The sequence below is a fragment of the Martes martes genome (assembly GCF_963455335.1).
Source record: "Martes martes genome assembly, chromosome: X".
In the NCBI taxonomy this organism is placed as follows: Eukaryota; Metazoa; Chordata; class Mammalia; order Carnivora; family Mustelidae; genus Martes; species Martes martes.
The window spans coordinates 22,392,380-22,417,531 of NC_137897.1; positions in this window are offsets into that span (position 1 = coordinate 22,392,380).

The window sequence follows — 25,152 nt, forward strand, 5'->3', positions numbered from 1 at the left end:
TAGTCACTGTGATTTAGAGTTGTTTATTACATAAGCTAGCTAACAGATATAGACCTCAAATGACTTCATCTCTACCTGCATTAATTTCTTGTTGCCACTCTAAAAAAACTACCACAAACTCAGTGGTTTTAAGAAATACAAAATTATGCCTGGATGGTGTAATTGGTTAAGCATCTGACTCTTGATTTTGGCTCAGGTTGTGATCTCAGGGACATAAGATTGAGACTTGCATGAGGTTCCATGCTCAGTGCAGAGTCTGCTTAAGATTCTCTCTCCCTGAATATGTTAAGTGAAATAAGTCAAGCAGAGAAAGCCAATTACCATATGGTTTCACTTATTTGTGGAACATAAGGAATAGCATGGAGGACATTAGGAGAAGGAAGGGAAAAATGAAGGGGGGTGGAATCAGAGAGAGAGATGAGAGACTATGGACTCCAGGGAAACAAACTGAGGGTTTCAGAGCAGGGCAGGGTGAGGAGTTGGGTGAGTCCAGTGATGGGTATTAAGGAAGGCATGTATTGCATGGCACACTGGGTGTTATACACAAACGATAAATCATGGAACTCTACATCAAAAATTAATGATGTACTGTATAGTGACTAACATAACATAATTTAAAAAAAAGATTCTCTCTCTCTGCCCCTCCTCTTCCCTCTCAAATAAATAAATCTTTAAAAAATAACCACAAATTTATTCTCTTATAGTTCTGTAGGTCAGAAGTCTGAGATCAGTTTCAATGAGTTAAAATCATTAAAGGTGTTGGCAGGGGTGGTCCCTTCAGAAGCTTCTAATGAAGAATCTATTTCCTCATCTTTTCCAGCTTCTGGTGGCTGCCTATATTCATTGGCTTGTGACCCCTTCCTCCATCTTCAAAGCACATCACTCCAATCTCTGCTTCTGTCATTATACCATCTTGTCCTCTAAATCTGACCCCTCCTGTGTCCTCCTGGCAAGTACTCACATGAACATATCAGGCCCATCTGGATACTCCAGGATCATCTCCCAGCTCAAACTGCTTCATGTAAACAGATATGCAAAGTCCCCTTTGCCATACAAAGCAGCGTATTCAGAGTCTGGAGATTAGGATATAATCATAGTCTAAAACCATTATTCAGGTTTCCCACTACCTTTTCTTTAAACCCACTACAGCCCCTTTTCCTCTTTTAAATTACCAGTAAAAAGTTCACATGTGGGAAGAGAAATGAATACCACATTTAGTTGTAGCAAGACGAAGGAAAGAAAGAATCATAACATCAATTTTAGTTGGGAGAAAAGTCAACTTGATAATAACAATAACTACCACTTACTGACCTCCTACTAAGAACTGGAAACTGTACTGGGCATTTTACACTTAATTTCTGTAATTATTAAGTAGTTTCTTGCCTACCTGAAGCCAAGACTAGATATTTAAATAGAACTTGTCTGCACCTTCTAAGTGGCTGAGCTGGGATGTGATCTCAGATCTTTCTGCCTCCAAAGTATATTATCCACATTGCTTAATTAAAATGTCCCTTACTCCTTGATACTGTTTCCTCAATTTGCAAATCTAATAGTCTACAGGCAAGATTCATACAATAGAAATGTCTCAAGGAAAGAATGAGGAACATTCTCCAATTCCAGGGTAGTGAGGGTTCTACTACAGTTTAATATAACTAGAAGTCAAATGTATCTTCAGTCATTTTTTAATGTTACTAGATCTTAGTCTTACAATCAGTAACTAAAAGTTCTTCTGACATTTTTAAAAGATTTTATCTATCTATCTATCTATCTGAGAAAATGCATGTTTGACCTGGGGGAGGGGGAGAAAGGGAGGGAGAAGGATAAGCAGACTTCTGGCTGAGCACAGGGCCCCATCTCATGACCCTGAGATCCTGACCTAAGTCAGATGCTTTACCGACCGAGCCACCCAGGTGCTTTTCTTCTTCTGATATTTTAAAACAAACTTTCAAATTTTGACCCATTGCATTAATTATTTCATTTGTCCTATGAATCATGTTTAGTATTGATAAAAAATTGCACTCAGCTTAATTTATTTTCACTTTGACCTAATTTTTGTTCAGGCAACAAAGTTCTAAGTTTGGGTTACTTTATAATTTCTCTGAAATTTTTACTTTGAGAAGTAAATACGAAGAGTCTTTCTGTTAATGAGGCAAAACTGCTGCTTTGCTGAAAAACATTTCATTTGCAACTGAAAAGTTAAAAGCTTTTCTGACTGGGTATGTGTCAGTGGCAAGGAACACAAAGTGCAAATGCATGGTTAAATGAAAACAATTTAAATATGTGCATACTAAATGCATCCTTATTTGAAATATTTGTTAATAAAATATTCATGCACAATTGTTACCAAATACCTGACTTCGGTGTATTTTTAAATACTTGAAGCTATTTTGGAATTTATAAGATCATTTTAAAGGGAGAGAGTACCTTCTGTTACATTGCAAACTAAAACCCACTGATTTATTTTGTGGTAGGGTCAAGTTTATTCACATCTCTTGGTGTACTAGTTTGGTAGTCCTACCATAACGAAGTATCAAAAACTGGATGCTGAAACAAACAAACAAAAAAGTATGGTCTCACAGTTCTGGAAGCTGAAAGTCTATGATCAAGGTGTTAGCAGGAGTGATTCCTTCTGAGGTCTATGAAAACTAATCTGTCCCCTGCCTCTCTGCTAACTTCTGATGATTTGCTGGTGGTCACTGGCATTCCTTGACAAATCATCTCAATGTCTGCTTTTATGTTCATATAACCTGTTCTCTGTGTGCATGTGTGCCCAAATTTCTCCTTTTTGTAATGACACCAGTCATGTTGGATTAAGAACCCACCCTACTCCAGTACCACCTTATCTCAACTAATCACATCTGCAAATATCCTATATCCACATAAGGTCACATTTTGAAGTACTGGGACTTCAGCATATGAATTTGTGTGGACAGGAGATAAAATTCAACCCCTAACACTTGAAAGTAAATAAGTTTCAGAGTTGAAGCTTGAGTGTAGCTTTAAGAAAGCAACTAGGAATAAACAAAGACCTACCATAATGATGAGAAAACCCCTGCTGCTCTTGCAAAGGAAAGGGACATTTCAGAAACAAAAGGTTTTAATTTGGGCACAGAAGGAACCAAAGAAGTCTGATGGTGAAATTCTAAAACATTTTCATTACATAATGGTGATGTAAATTTATAAATTTCATGGTCCAAAGTTTCATGCATGCAAGATAGTATATCCATCTAAATGAAGATGAAAATTACTAATAGAGAACAGCATAGTGGCAAGGATATCATAATATTAGAATGAGTGGCTCATCTATTTCTACTTTTTAGTCCTCAGCTTCTATTTCTTCAAAAATCTTTAGCTACCTGTCTATTTTAATCATTAACAAATCTCCCACCAATTCACAGTACTAAATGCAATAATAGAAAAGCTTCAAGATGTGGGAGCTTCATAGAAGAAAAGAATCCTTGATTTGAAAGAAACATGAAAAGTTATCTAGTTCAAATTTCTTCTACTTGCCAAAATCCCCTTAGAGAACCCATGACAGAGTCAGGAATACCTCCACTGAAGTTCTTCCAAAATCGATTCCTGCTAAAGATAAGCCATTTTACTTGTGACAGTTCATATTCTACATAGCAAAAATGTATATCTTTATAAATATACCTATTGGAACTTCTACTGCACTTTCTAACAAGTTACAGTAAGTTTATTCGTGTTCCATACAGCAGCTCATAGAACATTTGAAATGATTGGCATGTGCCTATAAGGTTTCTTTTCTGGAGTTAAGCATCTTCATTTCCCCTCTCATATGATGTGCCATTTGATTATGTTCCAGGAGCATCTCTCCAATGCAGTATACAGTGGGACTGTCACTACAATTGATTGCTTACTCTTCATCAGTGCACACCAAGATTAAAATAGCTATTGTATGCACTAGTTCACATTCTTGGCTTAATCTAACATATATTAGAGAAAAGAAAAGTCAACTCAAAGAATGGTTATGATTTAAGCTAGAAGCCCTAAAAATAGGAGAAGTGTAGTTAGATGTTCTGGTCTTTGCTTTGGAAGATTACCCTCATAAGGCTATTATAGAAGATCCATTTGGAAGATAGGAAATAAACAAAATGCTCTGCATAATCAAGAAGCAGAAATTTAGAGCTAGTCCTTTGACAATTCAAGAGGGAAATCATTAAGTCCTTCGTGAAAAGATGACAACTAAGATTAAGCAAAAACAATACTCTAAAATCACCTGGGAATCCTGGCTATAACAACAAAAAAGTTAAAGCTAATACATAGCTGATCTCATAAGAAAGAGGAACTCATATGTGAAATTTAAGAAACAAAACTGATAAACATAGGGGAAAGGAAGAAAAAATAAAATAAGTTAAAAACCAAGGGAGGCTAGATGTCCATCAACAGATGAATGGATAAAGAAGATGTGATACACACACACACACACACACACACACACACACACACAAACACACACACAACGGAATACTACACAGCCATCAAAAGAAATGAAATCTTGCCATTTGCAAGGATGTGGATGGAATTAGAGGTTATTATGCTTAGCGAAATAAGTCAATCGGAGAAAGGTGACTATCATATGATCTCCCTGATATGAGGAAGTGGAGATGCAATGTGGGGGGTTTGGGGGGTAGGAAAAGAATAAATGAAACAAGATGGGATCAGGAGGGAGACAAACCATAAGAGACTCTTAATCTCATAAAACAAACTGAGGGTTGCCAGGTGGAGAGGGGTAGGGAGAGGGTGGTGGGGTTATGGACATTGGGGAAGGTGTGCTATGGTGAGTGCTGTGAAGTGTGTAAACCTGGCGATTCACAGACCTGTGCCCCTGTGGCTAATAATAAATTACATGTTTATAAAAAATTTTAAAAATTATTTAAGAAAAACAGAGGGAGGCAAACCATGTGACTCTTAACTCTAGGAAACAAACTGAGGGTTGCTGGAGGGAGGTAGGTGGGAGTAACTGGATGATGGGCATTACAGAGGGCACTTGATGGAATGAGCACTGGAGGTTATACGCAACTGATAAATTCACTGAATTCTACCTCTGAAACTAATAATACAGTATATATTAACTAACTTGAATTTAAAGTTTAAAAAAGGGAGAAATGAAGGTGGGAAATCACAGGGGAAGATGAACCATGAGAGACTATGGACTCCAGGAATCAAACTGAGGGTTTCAGAGGGGAGGAGAGTGGGGGGATGAGCCTGGTAGTGGGTATTAGGGAGGGCACATATTGCATGAAACACTGGGTGTTATATGCAAACAATGATGTACTGTATGGTGACTAACATAACATAATTTTAAAGATTTTATTTATTTATTTGACAGACAGAGATCACAAGTAGGCAGAGAGGCAGGCAGAGAGAGTGGGGGAAGCAGGCTCCCAGCTGAGCAGAGAGCCCGATGCGGGGCTCGATCCCAGGACCCTGGGATCACATCCCGAGCCGAAGGCAGAGGCTTTAACCCACTGAACCACCCAGGCGCCCCAACATAACATAATTTAAAAAAAAAGAGTAATCCCCCATTCCAGTTGTCAGAAATAAAGAGAGAAATGGAAGCACTATTTGGTTCAGTTGTTATTGCTTCTGCTACTCTGTAAAAGGGTGATTGGATACAAAAACGAAGGTCTTTGTTTCTTACATCACATAGGAGACAACATGCAGGACCTGTTCAAGAGAGGAAATTGGAAGCAAGGCCCCAAGAAATATTCAGGACACCCAAAAATCTGCATCTTTGTTTAAACTATTAGAAAAAAAATTACTAACCAGCAATGAAACTTTGGCTGTCTAGTGGATGCTAGAAAAACACCTCTTCTAAAAATTCAAAACCTGTTCCTTGGGTCAGTACATATTTGGAAAAATAAAAACAAAAATAAATTTATATTAATTTATATTAACTTTTTATATCAAAAATATGATCAATGAAATGCATGTGTTTGTGTTTCAAAGCAAATTAGACCCAGCTGAGAAGTGGTGATCTGAGTAATATATGTGAAAAATAATTGCTCTAAATACAATGTAGAGAAAATAGAGATGGAAAATAGAAAAGATGTTTAAGAGTAATTGGAGATAAAATATAAGTCCAATACATTTTTAGTATATTTTCCTGAAGGAAAAAAAAAAAGAGTAGAGAGAATGTGCATTAGGCAATATTAGAAGGCAAAATGTCTGAGACTCTTCCAGTATTGACTAAACGTATTGATATTTAAGAAGAGAAAAGCATAAGTCCTCAGTGGAATAAACAAAAATTACTCCACATTTATATGAATAATAGGGAATTGTAGACTACCACTGAAAAATCTATGTATCAATACTTAGAATGAAGCTAAAAAGCACTTGGGGAAGAGGGGCAAGATAGTGGAGAAGTAGGAGACCCTGTTTCAATCGGTCCCGTACTATGAGCTAATTATCTACCAGAACACTCTGAACACCCATGAAATCAGCCTGAGATGTAGGATTATACACTTCTAGATCTCTGCGGGGGCAGAGGACACCACTGGAGAGGTACAGAGGAGTGGGAACTATCAGACTGATATCAGAGGATAAATAGAAGGGGGAGGGAGCCACCAGAAGTATTTCCACCCATTGGAAAGCAATACCCCAATATGAAAGTGCCTTGTAGTTGTGGACCAGCATTAACTTGGAGTCTGGTTAAAAGCACTCAAAAAGAGCAAAAGATCTTAAAGGGCAACTGGTGGAATCGGGTGGTCACGGGCATGGGCCTAAACCCATGGATCCAGGACAGCCACCACTGGTGATCACCCATGCCAGAGAGAGTATGGCAGAGCTGCCAATTCCTGGTCCCTGAGCCCCCAGTACTGCATGGCTTGCACCATCGCTCGGCCAGGGCACATTCCCACCCCACAGGAAGGAGTCTTGGGGTGCTCTCTAGAACCACAGGCTTTTGCACTCTGCACATGCTGCATGACCAGGGTCTAACCCACTCCCCACCTGAGCCTGAGAAAACTCCCTGCAGGCACTAGCTGGTAGTCTCAAGGACCAGCCAAGGGTCTGGACTCTCCCACCCCCAGCCTGAAGGAACTCAGTACAATCTCTAGTCCGGATCCCCCAGTGGCAACCTGTGCAACTGTGAAGTCTGGACCTAAGAGAGCAGTCCTGGCAAAAGGAGCCACTAGAAGTGGGCTCCCTGGCCCAGTATCACTCATGGTTTTAGTGGCATGGCAGTGCATAGTGGCATGGCAGTGCATAGACAAGCGGGCACTTCGGGCAACCCCTAAGAAAGTGGCTGGGGACATGCATTGCCGATGGGAAGTTGCATGGCTCAGCGGAGTGTGCAGAGGGGGAATCTGTGTGTTCTGGACCACCCAAAGGGGAGCAGACTGAGGTTTCTCTCTCAGATGGAGATCTGGGTACAGTTAGCTTTTCACTAAACCTCCAAAAAGCCACAAAAAGCCACCAAAGAACAAAAACCTCCAGAGAACAAGAGCCTGAAAAACCCGTTTCCACAGAGACCAGCCCCTTAATAGGTGGCAGAAGAACTCAACCCAAGCAAGACTGACTGAAAAACAACACAGCAGTCCTCTCCACCGGAAAGCCAGCCAAAAGAATGAGAAGACAACCACCACAGGGTCCCCATAAAACTGTAAAACCCCAACATCAGGAGAAAAAAATACATTATGCTCCCAGTATTGCCCTAAAACCTGTATATTTCATAGATACAACTTTTATTTTTAATTCGTTCTCACTATTCTTGTTCTTTTTATTTTTTTGACCAACTTACCATTACAACTAGAGGTTTAATACAACATGTTCCATAATAACCTTTTAACTTGAACTTTTTTCGTACATATACCTGTGTTTTTCTTTTTCTTCTTTTCTTTTTCTTCTCTATTTTTAAAAAATATACATACAGATATAAGCTTCAAGGTAATCCCCTTTCCCTAATCAATACTACCCCTATATATAAACCAGTTTTAATCTCTCTTTATCCATAGAAAGTTGGGTCCTTTAACAAAGATATCAAGACACATCTAGGAAGAATCAAAATAACCTTCCTCACCCACATCAAAGATTTATAATCATCCTCCCATCTTTTTCTTCTATCAGTGTTTCTATGTATTTGTTTTGTTCTGATATTATATAAATCTTATCCTTGGGGTTCATTTTGGCTGGGTTCCTTTTTTTCCTTGTCATTTACTTTTGTTGGTCTTTTTGTTTGTCCATTTTTTTTTTTTGTATACCTTACAAATCTTACAATTGGGGTCCATTCAGGCTAGGTCTTCTCTTTTGTTTCTCTCTCTCTTTTTCTCTACCTTTTTTCTTTCTTTTCAGTGGTGACTTTCAATTGCTCCAAAGCATTCCAGGGTGCAACTTGCCTGGATCATGGTTGATATATCCAGCTATACAACCACTCAACCACCTCTCACCAAAATGACTAGGAGGAGGAACACCAAACAGAGGAAAAATTCAGAGACTGTGCCCTCTCCATCAAAGCTATTGGATATGGACATAAACAGTATGTCAGAAAGGGAATTCAGGGTTACAATTATCCAGGCAATGACTTAAGTTGGAGAAAACCATTAGTGATAACATAGAATCCCTAAGGGCAGAAGTGAAAGCTGCCCGGGAAGAAGTTAAAAATGCTGTCAATGAAATCCAATCTAATCTAAATACTCTAACAGCTAGGGTAACCAAGGTAGAAGATAGAATTAGTGATCCAGAGGACAAACTGATAGAGAAAAAGGATCCGGAGAAGGCATGGAAGAAACAGCTTAGAAGCCATGAAAATAGAATTAGGGAAATAAATGACTCCATGAAAAGTCCCAACATCAGAATTTTTGAGTTCCCTGAGGGGGTGGAGAAAGAGAGAAGACTAGAAGATATAGTTGAACAAATTCTGGATGAAAAATTTCCCAATCTGGGGAATGGAACCAGAGTTTGTGTACTAGAGATAGAAAGTACACCTCCCAAGATCAATGAATCTAGAAAGACTTCGAGGCACTTGATTGTGAGACTGATGAATCATAATTTTAGACAAGAGCTTCTGAGGGCAGCTAGGAGGGAAGAGATTCCTTACGGACAGAGAAAGTCCATCAGAATAATGCCAGATCTGTCCACAGAAACCTGGCAAGCCAGAAAGGGCTAGCAAGACATATTCAGGGCACTGAATGAGAAGAACATGCAGCCAAGAATACTATATCCAGCAAGGTGACATTCAAAGTGGATGGAGACATAAAGAGCTTCCAAGACCAGCAAGGTTTAAAAGAGTATGTGACCACCAAGCTGGCACTACAAGAAGGGGGAGTTCTATAAAAGAAGAACAACCCAAGAGAGACATAGAACAGAAGTTTACAGAGACAATCTATAGAAACAAGGACAGCACAAGAAACATGATGTCAATAAAAACATTATCTTTCAATAATCACTCTCAACATGAATGGACTAAATGTTCCCATAAAACGGCACAGGGTTGCAGATTGGATAAAATAACAGGACCTATCCATGTGCTGTCTACAAGACACCCATTTGGAACAATAAAGATACATCCAGAATGAAAATGAAGGGATTGAGAAGCATCTTTCATGCCAATAGGCCTCAAAAGAAAGCTGGGATAGCAATACTCATTTCAGATAAATTATATTTTAAACTAAAGACTAGTCAGAGATAAAGGGTCTATCCACCAAGATCTAACAACTGTAAATAATTAGGCACCCAATATGGGAGCAGCCAACTACATAAGACAACTGTTAATCAAGATAAAGAGTCATATTGATATGAATACATTAATCATAGGGGATCTTAACTTGCCACTCTCAATAATAGACAGATCATACAAGCAGAAAATCAATAAAGAAACAAGAGCATTGAATGACACATTGGACCAGATGGAAATCATAGATATCTATAGAACAATCCACCCTAATACAAAAGAATACTTACTCTTCTCTAGCACACATGGAACTTTCTCCAGAATAGACCACATACTGAGTCACAAATCTCGGCCCAACTGATACCAAAAGATTGAGATTAGTCCCTGCATATTCTCAGACCACAGTGCTTTGAGCCTGGAACTCAACCACAAGAAAAAGTTTGGAAGGAATTTGAACACTTGGAAGCTAAAGACTACCTTGCTAAAGAATGTTTGGATCAACCAGGAAATCAAAGAAGAACATAAACAATTCATGGAAACCAATAATAATGAAGACACATCAGTCCAAAACTTATGGGATATGGCAAAGGTGGTCCTAAGGGGGAAATACATAGCCATCTGAGACACACTCAAAAACCCTGAACAATCCAGAATACACCAGCTCTCTTTACACCTTAAAGAACTGTTAAATCAAAACAAATTAAGCCAATCCCACACACAAGAAGGGAAATAATCAAGATTAGAGCAGAGATCAATGAGATAGAAACTAGGGATACAGTAGAGCACATCAACAAAACTAGAAGTTGGTTCTTTGAAAGAATCAATAAGATCGATAAACCACTGGCCAAACTAATAATCCAAAAGAAAAGAGAGAGGACCGAAATTAATAAAATTATGAATGAAAAGGGAGAGATCATGACTAACACCAAGGAAACAGAAATAATCATCAGAAATTATTATCAACCAATATATCCCAATAAGTTAAGTAACCCAGATGAAATGCATGCATTCATGGAAACTTATACACTTCCAAAACTAAATCAGGAAGAAATTGAACAGACCAATATCTAGTAACGAGATTAAAGCAGTGATTTAAAACCTCCCAAAAAACAAGAGCCCAGGACCTGAAGGAGTCCCTGGAGAATTCAACCAAACATTCAAAGAAGAAATAATGCCTATTTTAATGAAGCTGTTTCAAAAAATAGAATAGAATAGAAGATACAGATACAGTGAAAAGAAGGGCCATCTGTACCCCAGTATTCATAGCAGCAATGGCCATAGTCGCCAAACTGTGGAAGGAGTCATGATGCCCTTCAACAGATGAGTGGATAAAGAAGATATCTTCCATATATACAATGGAATATTATGCCTCCATCAGAAAGGATGAATACCCAACTTCTGTATCAACAGGGACAGGACTGGAGGAGATTATACTGAGTGAAATAAGTCAAGCAGAGAGAGTTAGTTATCATATGGTTTCACTTACTTGTGGAGCATAAGGAATAACACAGAGATCATTGGGAGATGGAGAGGAGAAGTGCGTTGGGGGAAATTGGAGGGGAAGAAACACCATGAGAGACTGTGGACTCTGAGAAACAAACTGAGGGTTTGGAGGGGAGGGGGTTGGGTGTTGGGTGAGTCTGGTGGTGGGTATTAAGGAGGGAACATATGGCATGGAGCAGTGGGTGTGGTGCATAAACAATGAATTTTGGAACATTAAAAAAATAAAATAAGATAAAAAATTTTTAAAGTTGAGTATAAATAAATAAATAAAATCTTAAAAAATAAAAAAATGAAAAATGCAAAGCACTTGGAAGGACATTTTAAAAATTAAATATACGGGAGGAGTCAAGGTGGTGGAGAAGTAGCAGGCTGAGAGGACATCAGGTAGCAGGAATCAGCTAGATAGCTTATCAAACCATTGAGAACACCTACAAATCTAACAGGATATCGAAGAGAAGAACAGCAACAATTCTAGAAACAGAAAATCCACCACTTTCTGAAAGGTAGGACCGGCGGAGAAGTGAATCCAAAGCGACGGGAAGATAGACCGCGGGGGGAGGGGCCAGCTCCCGGCAAGCGGTGGAACAATGGAGCACAAAATCAGGACTTTTAAAAGTCTGCTCCACTGTGGGACATCGCTCCAGAGGCTAAAGCAGGGTGAAGCCCATGCAGGGTCACGTGGCCCCAGATCCCATGGGGTCACAGAAGGATCGGGGTGTCTGAGTGTCCCAGAGCTCACAGGTAGTAGAGCAGGGAAGCCGGCTACAGAGACAGAGCTGAGGAGTGAGCTCTCAGCTCAGGGTTACCTTGAACCGGTCGCAGGCTGGGTGAGCTTGGAAAGCGGCTGGAGGCCAGGGAGACGGGAGTGACTGAGCACTTTTCTCTGAGGGTGCACTGAGGAGTGGGGCCCTGAGCTCTCGGCTCCTATGGGCCGGAGATTGGGAGGCGCCATTTTCATTCCCGTCCTCCGGAACTCTACGGAAAGCTTTCAGGGAACAAAAGCTCCCAAAATCGAAACCTGATCGGATTACTTAGCCCGGCCCCTGGTAAAGGCGGTGCAATTCTGCCTCCAGCAAAGACACTTGAGAATCACTACAACAGGCCCCGCCCCCAGAAGATCAACAAGAAATCCAGCCAGGACCAAGTTCACCTACCAAGGAGAACAGCAGAATTCCAGAGGAGGAGAAAGCAAAGCATGGAATTCATGGCTTTCTCCCCATGATTCTTTAGTCTTGCAGTCAATTAATTTTTTTTAATTTTATTTTTTTTCTTCTGCTAATTTTTTTTCAACTTTTACCCTTTCCTCTTTTAACGTTTTTAACTAGTTTATCTTAACAATACCTGTCATATTAAAAAAAATAATCCTTTTTGAACCTTCATTATTACAGTCATATTTTAGCCTTCATTGTATCTAACTTTATTTTTTGTATACACATAGGGTTTTTTCTTCTAAAAAATTTGGGGTACAACTTCTTCTAATAGATCAAAATATACCCTAAATCTAGCTCTGGGCTTGTTCTAGTCTCCAGCCTGAGCAAATTCTCTCCACTTTCTTTTTCTTTACTCTCCCAACCAACTTACTTTATCAACTCCTTTTTTAGAAATTAAAAAAATAAAAATTAAAAATTTTTTTTCATTTTTATAGGCATACTCCATCCCTTCATTGTGTTTACCCTTATATATGTTTTTCATTCCTTAAAATTTTGGGAGGTGGTTTCTTCTAAGAGACCAAAATGCTCCCAAAATTAAGTGGGTGACCCTGTTCTAGTCACCAGTCTAATATATATATATCCTTTTTTATAATTTTTCTTTATTTGTTTTCTTTTTTAAATTTTTTTCTGAACAACTTTTTATCCCCTTTGTCCCTCCCACAATTTGGGGTCTCTTCTGATTTGGTTAAAGCACATTTTCCTGGGGTCTTTGTCACACTTTTAGTATTTTATTTGCTCCTTCATATATTCTTATCTGAACAAAATGTCAAGGTGGAAAAACTCACCCCCCAAAAAAGAAGAGGCAGTACCAAAGGCTAGGTACCTAATCAATACGGACATTGGTAATATGTCAGATCTAGAGTTCAGAATGATGATTCTCAAGGTTCTAGCCGGGCTCGAAAAAGGCATGGAAGATATTAGAGAAACCCTCTCCAGAAAGATAAAAGCCCTTTCTGGAGAAATAAAAGAACTAAAATCTAACCAAGTTGAAAGTTAAAAAAGCTATTAATGAGGTGCAATAAAAAATGGAGGCTCTTACAGCTAGGATAAATGAGGCAGAAGAAAGAATTAGTGACATAGAAGACCAAATGACAGAGAATAAAGAAGCTGAGCAAAAGAAAGTCAAATAACTACTGGACCACGAGGGGAGAATTCAAGAGAAAAGTGATACCATAAGATGAAACAACATTAGAATAATTGGGATTCCAGAAGAAGATGAAAGGGAGAGGGGAGCAGAAGGTATATTTGAGAGAATTATTGTAGAGAATATCCCTAATATGGCAAAGGGAACAAGCATCAAAATCCAGGAGGTGCAGAGAACCCACCTCAAAATCAATAAGAATAGGTCCACACCCCATCACCTAATAGTAAAATTTACAAGCCTTAGCAACAAAGAGAAAATCCTAAAAGCAGCATGGGACAAGAAGTCTGTTACATACAACTGGCATGATATATTCAGAACACTAAACGAGAAAAACATGCAGCCAAGAATACTATATCCAGCTAGGCTATCATTGAAAATAAAAGGAGAGATAAAAATCATCCAGGACAAACAAAAACTGAAAGAATTTGCAATCACCAAACCAGCTCTACAGGAAATATTAAAAGGGGTCCTCTAAACAGAGAGATCCTAAAAGTAGTAGATCAGAAAGGAATAGAGACAATAGACAGTCACAGTCAACTTACAGGCAATACAATGGCACTAAATTCATATCTCTCAATAGTTACCCTGAATCTAAATGGGCTAAATGCCCCAATCAAAAGACAAAGGATATCAGAATGGATAAAAAAACAAAACCCATCAATATGCTGCCTACAAAAAACTCATTTTAGACACGAAGATACCTCCAGATTTAAAGTGAGGGGGTGGAAAACAATGTACCATGCTAATGGACATCAACAGAAAGCTGGGGTGGCAATCCTTATATCAGATCAATTAGATTTTAAGCCAAAGACTATAATAAGAGATGAGGAAGGACACTATATCATACTCAAAGGGTCTGTCCAACAAGAAGATCTAACAATTTTAAATATCTATGCCCCTAACATGGGAGCAGCCAACTATATAAACCAATTAATAACAAAATCAAAGAAACATATCAACAATAACACAATAATAGTAGGGGACTTTAACACCTCCCTCACTGAAATGGACAGATCACCAAAGCAAAAGATCAATAAGGAAATAAAGGCCTTAAATGATACACTGGACCAGATGGACATCACAGATATATTCAAAACATTCCATCCCAAAGCAAAAGAATACACATTCTTCTCTAGTGCACATGGAACATTCTCCAGAATAGATCACATCCTGGGTCATAAATCAACTCTCAATCAGTATCAAAAGATTGGGATCATACCCTGCATATCTTCAGACCACAATTCTCTGAAGCTAGAACTCAATCACAAGAGGAAATTTGGAAAGAACCCAAATACATGGAGACTAAATAGCATCCTTCTAAAGAATGAATGGGTCAACCAGGAAATTAAGGAAGAATTGAAAAAAATTCATGGAAACAAATGATAATGAAAACACAACGGTTCAAAATCTGCAGGACACAGCAAAGGCAGTCCTGAGAGGAAAATATATAGTGATACAAGCATTTCTCAAGAAACAAGAAAGGTCTCAAATGCACAACCTAACCCTACACCTAAAGGAGCTGGAGAAAGAACAACAAAGAAATCCTAAACCCAGCAGGAGAAGAGGAATCAGAGCAGAAATCAATGAAATAGAAACCAAAAAAACAATAGAACAAATCAACGAAACTAGGAGCTGGTTCTTTGAAAGAATTAATAAGATTGATAAACCCCCGGCCAGACTTATCAAAAAGAAAAGAGAAAGGACCCAAATAAATAAAATCATGAATGAAAGAGGAGAGATCACAACCAACACCAAAGAAATACAATTATAAGAACATACTATGAGCAACTCTACACCAACAAATTTGACAATCTGGAAGAAATGGATGCATTCCTAGAGACATATAAACTACCACAACTGAACCAGAAAGAAATAGAAAACCTGAACAGGTTTTCTGAACCTGACCCATAACTAGTAAGGAGATTGAAACAGTCATCAAAAATCTCCAAACAAACAAAAGCCCAGGGCGAGATGGCTTCCCAGGGGAATTCTACCAAACATTTAAAGAAGAATTAATTCCTATTCTCCTGAAACTGTTCCAAAAAATAGAAATGGAAGGAAAATTTCCAAACTCATTGTATGAGGCCAGCATCACCTTGATCCCAAAACCAGACAAGGATCCCATAAAAAAAGAGAATTACAGACCAATATCCTTGATGAACACAGATGCAAAAATTCTCACCAAAATACTGGCCAATAGGATCCAATAGTACATTAAAAGGATTATTCACCATGTCCAAGTGGGATTTATTCCAGGGGTGCAAGGTTGGTTCAACATCCACAAATCAATCAATGTGATACACTACCTTAATAAAAGAAAGAACAAGAACCATATGATACTCTCAATAGATGCTGAAAAACATTTGACAAAGTGCAGCATCCCTTCCTGATCAAAACTCTTCAAAGTGTAGGGATAGAGGGTCCATACCTCAATATTATCAAAGCCATCTATGAAAAACCCACCACAAATATTCTCAATGGAGAAAAACTGAGAACTTTTCTGCTAAGGTCAGGAACACAGCAGGAATGTCCATTATCACCACTGCTATTCCACATAGTACTAGAAGTCCTAGCCTCAGCAATCAGACAACAAAAAGAAATTAAAGGCATCCAAATTGGCAAAGAAGAAGTCGAACTATCACTCTTTGCAGATGATATGATACTATATGAGGAAAACCCAAAAGACTCTACTCCAAATCTGCTAGAGGTTGTACAGGAATTCAGTAAAGTGTTAGGATATAAAATCAATGCACAGCAATCAGTTGCATTTCTTTACATGAACAACAAGACAGAAGAAAGAGAAATTAAGGAGTCAATCCCATTTACAATTGCACCCCAAACCATAAGATACCTAGGAATAAACCTAACCAAAGAGGCAAAGAATCTCTACTCAGAAATCTATAAAGTACTCATGAAAGAAATTGAGGAAGACACAAAGAAATGGAAAAATGTTCCATGCTCCTGGATTGGAAGAACAAATATTGTGAAAATGTCTATGCTACCTAAAGCAATCTACACATTTCATGCAATCCCTATCAAAATCCCATCCATTTTTTTCAAAGAAATGGAACAAATAATCCTAAAATTTATATGGAACCAGAAAAGACCTTGGATAGCCAATGGAATATTGAAAAAGAAAGCCAAAGTTGGTGGCATCACAATTCTGGACTTCAAGCTGTATTACAAAGCTGTCATCATCAAGACAGTGTGATACTGGCACAAAAACAGACACATAGATCAATGGAACAGAATAGAGAGCTCCAAAATAGAACCTCAACTCTATGGTCAACTGATCTTCGACAAAGCAGGAAAGAATGTTCAATGGAAAAAAGACAGCCTCTTCAACAAATGGTGTTGGGAAAATTGGACAGCCCCATGCAGAAAAATGAAATTGGACCATTTCCTTACACCACACACGAAAATAGACTCAAAATGGATGAAGGACCTCAATGTGAGAAAGGAATTCATCAAAATCCTTGAGGAGAACACAGGCAGCAACCTCTTCGACCTCAGCCACAGCAATTTCTTCCTAGGAACATCGCCAAAGGCAAGGGAAGCAAGGGCAAAAATGGACTATTGGGATTTCATCAAGATCAAAAGCTTTTGCATAGCAAAGAAAACAGTTAACAAAACCAAAAGACAACTGACAGAATGGGAGAATATATTTGCAAACGACATATCAGATAAAGGGCTAGTATCCAAAATCTATAAAGAACTTAGCAAACTCAACACCCAAAGAACAAATAATCCAATCAAGAAATGGGCAGAGGACATGAACAGACATTTCTGCAAAGAAGACATCTGGATGGCCAACAGACACATGAAAAAATGCTCCACATCGCTCGGCATCAGGGAAATACAAATCAAAACCACAATGAGATACCACCTCACACCAGTCAGAATGGCTAAAATTAACAAGTCAGGAAATGACAGATGCTGGCAAGGATGTGGAGAAAGGGGAACCCTCCTACACTGTTGGTGGGAATGCAAGCTGGTGCAACCACTCTGGAAAACAGCATGGAGATTCCTCAAAAAGTTGAAAATAGAGCTACCCTATGACCCAGCAATCACACTACTGGGTATTTACCCTAAGGATACAAATGTAGTGATCCGAAGGGGCACATGCACCCGAATGTTTATAGCAACAATGTCCACAATAGCCAAACTATGGAAAGAACCTAGATGTCCATCAACAGAAGAATGGATAACAAAGAAGTGGTGTGTATATATATACAATGGAATACTATTCAGCCATCAATAGAAATGAATTCTTGTCATTTGTGGCAACGTGGATGGAACTAGAGTGTATTATGCTTAGTGAAATAAGTCAATCGGAGAAAGACAACTATCATATGATCTCCCTGATATGAGGAAGTGGAGAATCAATGTGGGGGTTTGGGGGGTAGGAAAAGAATAAATGAAACAAGATGGGATCAGGAGGGAGACAAACCATAAGAGACTCTTAATTTCCCAAAACAAACTTGAGGGTTGTTGGGGGGAGGGGGGTCGGGAGAGGGTGGTGGGGTTATGGACATTGGGGAGGGTATGTGCTATGGTGAGTGCTGTGAAGTGTATAAACCTGGCAATTCACAGACCTGTACCCCTTGGGGCTAAAAATACATTATATGTCTATAAAAAATTTTAAAAATAATAAAAAAAACATACATATTAGAGAAGAAGAAATATCAAATAAACAGAGCAATCAAGTCAAGAGTTCAAAAAAAGAAAAAAAAAACAAAAGAAACAAAGAAGTGAGTAAAATAATCTTTGATGAAAGAGAAAAACCAGTAGAAAAATAATTAACCAAAAAAGTCTATAAAAATAGATTAAAAATATAAAAAGTTCAGGCGCCTGGGTAGCTCAGTGGATTAGGCCGCTGCCTTCAGCTCAGGTCATGATCTCAGGGTCCTGGGATCGAGTCCCGCATCGGGCTCTCTGCTCGGCAGGGAGCCTGCTTCCCCCTCTCGCTCTGCCTGCCTCTCTGCCTACTTGTGATCTCTGTCTGTCAGATAAATAAATAAAATCTTAAAAAAAATAAAAATAAAAAGTTCTAAAATGTTTGCTCCGTTTGGTAGAAGTTGCAGTGTGTGTTTGTCAGAGGGTGGGGGTAGCGGTACATACCCACTGTTAAAAGTAAAAAGAACACAGGATTCTAGTGGTTATAGCAAAAAATTTTTAGCATGTAAGAGTATACCATGAACACAATAAATAGAGTAAAAAGACAACCTATGGAATAAGTTAAAATATTTGCAAATTATATATCTGATAGAGCATTAATATGCAGAATATACAAATAATATACTCTTATAACTCAACAAAATCAACAACAACAAAAAAAAACAGCCTAGTTTAAAAAAGTGGGCAAAGACTTGAAAAGACATTTCTCCAAAGATGATATACAAATGGCCAAGAAATTCACAAGATGCTCAGCATCATTCACCATTAGGGAAATCCAAATCAAAGCCACAGTGAGATACTATCTTTCATCCTTTGGGATGGCTACAATCAGAAAACAAAAATTAAAAAAATAATATAATATAATATAATATAATATAATAAATAAACCCCGAGTGTTAGTAAGGATGTGGACAAATTGGAATCCTTGCGTGCTGCTGTTAGGAATGTCAAATGATTCACCTTCTATGGTAAACTGTATGGCAATTCCTCAGAAAACCAAAAATAGGATTACTATATGATCCAGAAATTCCACCTCTGAGTATACCAAAAGATTAAGATGCAGGAACTTGAAATTATATTTGCATGCCCAAGTTCACAGCAGCATTTTTCACAGTAACCAAGTAGTGGAAGCAACCCAAATGTCCCTTGGCAGGTAAATGGATAAGCAAAATGTGACATTTATACACAATAGAGTATTATTCGGGCATGAAAAGGAAGGAAATTCTGGTACATACTACAACATGAATGAAACTTAAAGACGTTATTCTAAGTGAAACAAGCCATTCACAAAAAACAAATATTTTATGATCTCGCCTAGTTGAGCTATCTTGAATAGTCATATTCATAGAGACAGAAAGTACAAGGGTGGTTGGCAGGGGCTAGGGGAGAGGGGGAATGGAGAGTTGTTTTTTAATGACATTGAGTTTTAATTTTGTGGGAATTAGTTGCATGACAATATGAGTATACTTAACACTACTGAACTGTACACTTAAAAACAATTAAAATAGTATGTTTTCTGTTATATATTTTTTTTACAATAAAAATAATAGTCGAAAAGTTCACCATGTGCATCATTATGTCAATAGTCAAAAGGTGATAAGGTGGACAATTTCATATAAAAAATGTAATGCAAAAAAAAATTTGTATAAAAAATGTAATGCACTACAATCCATTCAATAAGAAATTTTTAAAAACCTAAACCAGTCCAGAAGTTTTCGCACGATGGTCTAACAAATTTTCCAGGACTGGTTCAGACTTATTTTAGACAAACAATTCCCAAGAACAGAAAATAGACAAATCACCTAAATCATCCTATCAAGTGAATATAACTCTCATACCTAAATCAGCACTGGCAGTCTGAGAAAAAAACAAGACAAACAAAACAAAACAAAACAAAACACAGAGATCAAGAGTTGGCATGTAACTCTTGATCTGAGGGTTGTAAGTTCAAGCCCCACACTGGGTATAGAGATTACTTAAAAATGAAATCTTAAAAAAAAAAAGACAAATCTTGCTTATGAAAATAGACAAAAATAAGAAAATCAAAGTCAGCTATATTTTTAAATAAACCAAAGTTTTTAACAGTTTTATATGAAAAATACAAGGGTGATTTAAAATTAGAAATTTTTACTATAACTCACATTTCTATTTCAAAAATAATTATTGAGTCAAAAATTTGCACATGAAAATAAATAAATGATAAAATTTCCTAAATTATTAAATGCAGAACAAAAAAGGATATATTTTTACAGATGCTTGCATTTGTAGTAAAAGGACAAAAAGATATTTGGAAAGAATATATAATAACTTCAGGGCAGTGGTAAAGAAAGAGGACAAGAAAAGAGAGGTTTGGGACTTAAGTTGTATATATTGCAATTTATTTCTTTAAAAAAAGAGATCTGAAATAATAAAATAAAATGTCCTTATCTTTTTTATAGGTCATATGCATCTCTATTATAGGAAAAATTATGCCTCAAAGGAGAACTGTATGTTTTCCAGTAGACACTTCTGAGTTATCAGATTCTATCTCTATTCACCTTCTTTGAGCTATTTTTCATCTCTTCATAATCTGCAGGTAACTGATTGGTGCAAGGCACAAAAAAAAGTTTGATATTATCACATTAAATTTCTGCAATCTATTAAATAAACTGGTAGAGATTTAACTGACCTCCTCTCCCATTGCCAAAAATAAAAACCAGGTTTTTTCTCCATTTACAGTCTCTACTTTACTCTGTATAAATGGTGCTACTTTGACTTTTTTTTAACCACTTTAGTGAGGCATAATTGACATACAAAAAGCTGTGCACAAAAAGCTGTACATATTTAATGTATAAAACATGATGAGTTTGGAGATAACTATACACCCATGAAACCATCTATACAATCTATGCCATGAACTCATTCATTGAACTAGTTATAACATCTGTCTGGTTCCCTCATAGCATGTGAATCCAATAAATTATTCAGCATGTGTTCACTTCTCTATCTGTATAAGAGTCATGATTTTAACTTTTCTGAAAATCATCTTTAACACCATTTCCTTTGTCTGTAACATTTCATAATTTTTAAAAATTAAGTGACAGAGGTTTGGAAAGACCCAGAAGAAGGAGGAACCAGAGTTATCCTAGTGGCAAGGAGCACTGGACAGAAGGAAAAGCACAGTGATAAGCTTCTCAGAATGGGGAGTCACAAAGAAACTTTGGGACAATGATTTTATTATATATTTTAAATTTATTTCCTCTTCTATATTCTGTTTTGCTTTCTCTTCATTTTCCCCAAACCTTTAACAATATATTTTACTTCAAAGACCCTTGAGGAGAAGGAGCAAGATGGCAGAGGAGTAGGAAACTGAGATCCCAGAAGCTCACCTAGATAGTTATCAAACCATTCTGAACACCTACAAATTCAAGAGGAGATAGAAGAGAAGAAGAGCAGCAATTCTAGGAACAGAAAATCAACCACTTTCTGGAAGGTAGGATGTATGGAAAAGTGAATCAGAAGTGACAGGAAGAAAGACCATGGGGGGGAGGGGCTGGCTCCCAGCAAGTGAGAGAGTAGCGGAGTACAAAAGCAGAACATTTAGAAGTCTGCTCCACTGAGGGATGTCGCTCCAGAAGCTAAGTGGGGGTGGGGCCCTCATGGGGACAGTGTGGTCTCAGGACCCACGGGGACACAAAAATGCTAGGGGTGTATGAGTATGGCAGAGCTCTCAGGTATCAGAGTGGGAAAGCCAGCTGCAGAGATGGAGATGAGCAATGGGCTCTCAACTCTGGGTTACCTTAACCATGATCAAAGGCATAGTTGGCCACTGCTCTTCAAGCAGAGACCCCACAAGCAGCAGATCCAGGGAGACCCCCTCCTTCCTCCTCCAGGAGGAGTGGCACTTCAGGAATCTACTGGGCTTGGAGACTCCAAACAGGGCTATGCACCAGAGATAATTCTCAGTCACAGGCTGGGCGAGCTTGGAGTGTAGCTGGAGACCGGGCAGACGGGAGTGATTGACTGCTTTTCTCTGAGAGCACACTGAGGAGTGGGGCCCTGAACTCTCAGCTCCTATGGGTCTGGAGATTGGGAGGCCACATCTTCATTCCCACCCTCCAAAGCTGTAGGGGAAGCGTTCAGGAAACAAATGTTACCAAGAGTGAACCTGAGCAGATTACTAAGCCTGGCCCCTGGCAAGGGTGGTGCACTTCCACCTAAGGCAAAGACATTTAAGAATCACTGCAACAGGGGCACCTGGGTGGCTCAGTGGGTTAAAGCCTCTGCCTTCGGCTCAGGTCATGATCCCAGTGTCCTGGGATAAAGCCCCGTATCGGGCACTCTGCTCAGCAGGGAGCCTGCTTCTTCCTCTCTCTCTGCCTGCCTCTCTGCCTACTTGTGATCTCTGTCAAATAAATAAATTTAAAAAAAAAAAAGAATCACTGCAACAGACCCCTTCCCCAAAAGATCAGCAAGAACAACCGGCCAAGACCAAGTTCACCAATCAGTGAGAACAGTGGAATTCCAGAGCTAAGGGAAAGCAATGCATAGAATTCATGGCTTTTTCCCCATGATCTTTTAGTCTTTCAAAGTTAAATTTTTTTAATTTTATTCTTTTCCTATTCTATCTTTTTAATTTTTCCTCTTTCTTATTTTAATGTTTATTAACTATTTTATCTTATCAATACCTTTTTAAAAATCTTTTTAAATTTTCATTATTATACTCATATTTTATCCCTTCATTGCATTTAACCTTATTTCTTGTGTACACATAGGTTTCTCTTTCTTTAAAATTTTGGGATACAATTTCTTCTAACAGATCAAAATATACCCTAAATCTAGTGCATGGCTTTGTTCTAGTCTCCAGCCTGATCACATTCTTTCCTTTTTTTTTTTCTTTTTTCAACCAACTTCTTATCAATTCCTTTTTAGAATCTTTTTAAATTTTCATCTTTACAGTCATGTTCCATTCCTTCATTGTGTTTACCCTTATTTTTATATATGTACATGAGTTTCTCCTTCTTTAAAATTTTGGGAGGTAGTTTCTTCTAACAGACCAAAATACCACCAAAACCAAATGTGTGGCTCTATTCTATTCATCAGTCTAATATATATATATATTTTTTTTTCCTTCTTTTTCCCCCCTTTCCCCTCACTAGTTTCAGGTCTCTTCTGATTTGGTTAGTGTATATTTTTCTGGGGTCTTTGCTACAAATTTAGTGTTTTGTTCTCTCATTCATCTATTCCTACCTAGATAAAATGACAAGGTGGAAAAGCTCACCACAAAAAAAGAAAGAAAGAAAGAAAAGAAAAGAAAAACAGTACCAACTTCTGGGAACCTAATCAATACGACATTAGTAATATGTCAGAACTAGTGTTCAGAATGACGATTATCAAGGTACTAGTTGGGCTCAAAAAAAGTATGGAAGATACTACAGAATCTCTTTCTAGAGAAATAAAAGAACTAAAATCTAACCAGGTTGAAATTTAAAAAAAAAAAAAAACTATTAATGAGGAGCAATAAAAAATGTAGGCTCTTACTGCTAGGATAAATGAGACATAAGAGAGAATTAGTGATATAGAAGACCAAATGATGGAGTATAAAGAAGCTGAGCAAAAGAGAGACAAATCACTAATGGGCCTGGATGGGAAAATCTGAGACATAAGTGATAACATAATATGAAACAATATTAGAATAATTGGCATTCTGGGAGAAGAAGAAAGAGAAAGAGGGGCAGAAGGTATATTGGAGCAAAGTACAGTAGAGAATTGCCCTAATTTGGCAAAGGGAACAAACATCAAAATCCAGGAGGCACAGAGAACACCCCTCAAAATCAATAAAAATAGGTCCTCACTCTATCATCTATTAGAAAAACCTACAAGTCTCAGTGACAAAGAGAAAATCCTGAAAGCAGCTCAGGACAAGAGATTAGAAACATAGAATGGTAGAAATATTATATGGGCAACAGACCTATCCACAGAGAGCTGGCAGGGCAGAAAGAACTGGCATGATATATTCAGAGCACTGAACGAAAATAATATGAAGCCAAGAATACTATATCTAGCTAGCCTATCATTGAAAATAGAAGGAGAGATAAAAAGCTTCCAGGACAAACACAAATTAAAAGAATTTGCAGCACCAAGCCATCTCTACAGGAAATATTGTGTGAGAGAGAGAGAGAGATCCTAAAAGTAACAGACCAGAAAGGAACAGAGACAATATATAGTAACAGTCACCTTACAGGCAATACAATGGCACTAAATTCATATCTTTTGATAGTTACCCTGAATGTAAATGGGCTAAATGCCCCAATCAGAAGACACAGGGTATCAGAATGGATTAAAAAAAATCAATATGCTGTCTACAAGAAACTCATTATAGACCAAAAGACATTCCAAATTTAAAGTGAGGGGGTGGAAAACAATTTACTATGCAAATGGACATCAACAGAAAGCTGGGGTGGCAATCCTAATATCAGACAAATTATATTTTAAGCCAAAGACTATAATAAGAGATGAGGAAGAACACTATATCATACTCAGAGGGTCTGTCCAACAAGAAGATCTAACAATTTTAAATATCTATGTCCCTAACATGGGAGCAGCCAACTATATAAACCAATTAATAACAAATCAAAGAAACACATCAACAATAATACAATAATAGTAGGGGACTTGAACACCTCCCTCACTGAAATGGACAGATCACCCAAGCAAAAGATCAACAGGGAAATAAAGGCCTTAATGACACACTGGACCAGATGGACATAACAGATATATTCAGAACATTCCATCCCAAAGCAACAGGATACACATTCCTCTTAAGTGCACATGAAACATTCTCCAGAATAGATAACACCCTGGGTCTCAAATTGGGTCTCAACTGGTACCAAAAGATTAGGATCATTCCATGCATATTTTCAGACCACAATGCTCTGAAGCTAAAACTCAATCAGAAGAGGAAGGTTGGAAAGAACCCAAATACATGGAGACTAAAGAGCATC